The 2,573-nt window shown below is 39.2% G+C and overlaps 1 long non-coding RNA gene across 1 annotated transcript in view; it reads right to left on the bottom strand.

Annotated features, from left to right (window-relative positions):
* Positions 1-430: 430 nt before the first annotated feature.
* Positions 431-2,573, bottom strand: part of LOC130277753 (uncharacterized) — a 33,513-nt gene continuing 31,370 nt past the window's right edge. Inside the window, exon 3 of the long non-coding RNA XR_008845560.1 lies at positions 431-472. This is a non-coding gene — a long non-coding RNA (uncharacterized LOC130277753). The remainder of the gene's footprint in view (positions 473-2,573) is intronic.

The raw sequence follows: 2,573 nt of genomic DNA on the forward strand, positions 1-2,573 counted from the left end.
CAGTGACCTCACCAGCAGAATAGTTAGTACAGCTCTGGAGTATAATACAGGATATAACTCAGGATCCGTACAGGATAAGTAATGTAATGTGTGTACACAGTGACATCACCAGCAGAATAGTGAGTGCAGCTCTGGAGTATAATACAGGATATAATCAGGATCAGTACAGGATAAGTAATGTAATGTATGTACACAGTGACCTCACCAGCAGAATAATGAGTGCAGCTCTGGAGTATAATACAGGATATAACTCAGTACATAAGTAATGTAAAGTGACCCTACAATCATCGCAGTAGTGACATCTTATACAATGTGTGGCACCGATTGTGCAAAATCTAACTATTGCGATAAATGAAGGCTCACTTTACATTACCTATGGTGGAAGCAGCAGGTCACTCACCTAGTCTCCTAAGGGAAATTTGAGATTCGACTGTTGTGAGGCTCCTCAGGTTCTGTTATATGAATGGCGGCTCTGGAGTATAATACAGGATATAACTCAGGATCAGTACAGGATAAGTAATGTAATGTATGTACACAGTGACCTCACCAGCAGAATAGTGAGTGCAGCTCTGGAGTATATTACATGATATAACTCAGGATCAGTACAGGATAAGTAATGTAATGTATGTACACAGTGACATCACCAGCAGAATAGTGAGTACATCTCTGGAGTATAATACAGGATATAACTCAAGATCAGTACAGGATAAGTAATGTAATGTATGTACACAGTGATCTCACCAGCAGAATAGTGAGTGAAGCTCTGGAGTATAATACAGGATATAACTCAGGATCAGTACAGGATAAGTAATGTAATGTATGTACACAGTGACCTCACCAGCAGAATAGTGAGTACAGCTCTGGAGTATAATACAGGATATAACTCAGGATCAGTACAGGATAAGTAATGTAATGTATGTACACAGTGACCACACCAGCAGAATAGTGAGTACAGCTCTGGGGTATAATACAGGATATAACTCAGGATCAGTACAGGATAAGTAATGTAATGTATGTACACAGTGACATCACCAGCAGAATAGTGAGTACATCTCTGGAGTATAATACAGGATATAACTCAAGATCAGTACAGGATAAGTAATGTAATGTATGTACACAGTGATCTCACCAGCAGAATAGTGAGTGCAGCTCTGGAGTATAATACGGGATATAACTCAGGATCAGTACAGGATACGTACGGGGGGAGGGGATTATCAGATTATGCATGTGAGGGGAGGATAATAATTATTATTATAATCCTCCCCTCACGTATATGTAACATCTCCCCCTCACATGTATAATCTGATAATCTCCTCCTCACTTTGATTATCCCTTCACATATAATCTGATTATGATATTATATATGTGAGGGGGTTATCAATGTGAGGAGGGGGTTATCAGATTATACATGTGAGGGGGAGATGTTACATATATGTGAGGGGAGGATTATAATAATCATTATTATCCTCCCCTCACATGTATAATTTCCTCCCTTCTTACATTATATAATAACCCCCCCCCCCCCCACACACACACACACACATTATATAATAAATCCCCCCCAGCCCCCACACACACACACTATATAATAAATACCCTCAACACACACACACACACACTATATAATAAATACCCCCAACACACAAACACACTATATAATAAATACCCCCAACACACACACAAACTATATAATAAATCCCCCCAGCCCCCACACACACACTATATAATAAATACCCCCAACACACACACACACACACACACTATATAATAAATACCCCCAACACACACACACACACTATATAATAAATACCCCCACCCCCCACACACACACTATATAATAAATCCCCCCACCCCCCACACACACACTATATAATAAATACCCCCAACACACACACACACTATATAATAAATACCCCCAACACACACACGCACACTATATAATAAATATCCCCCAACACACACACACACTATATAATAAATATCCCCCAACACACACACACACACACTATATAATAAATACCCCCCAACACACACACACTATATAATAAATATCCCCCAACACACACACACACACACACTATATAATAAATACCCCCCAACACACACACACACACACTATATAATAAATATCCCCCAACACACACACACTATATAATAAATACCCCCAACACACACACACACACACACTATATAATAAATACCCCCAACACACACACACTATATAATAAATACCCCCCAACACACACACACACACACTATATAATAAATACCCCCAACACACACACACTATATAATAAATACCCCCAACACACACACGCACACTATATAATAAATATCCCCCAACACACACGCACACTATATAATAAATATCCCCCAACACACACACACACACACACTATATAATAAATACCCCCCAACACACACACACTATATAATAAATATCCCCCAACACACACACACACACACACACACTATATAATAAATACCCCCCAACACACACACACTATATAATAAATATCCCCCAACACACACACACACACTATATAATAAATACCCCCCAACACACACACACT

This window comes from Hyla sarda, chromosome 6 (genome assembly GCF_029499605.1).
Source record: "Hyla sarda isolate aHylSar1 chromosome 6, aHylSar1.hap1, whole genome shotgun sequence".
Classification (NCBI taxonomy): domain Eukaryota; kingdom Metazoa; phylum Chordata; class Amphibia; order Anura; family Hylidae; genus Hyla; species Hyla sarda.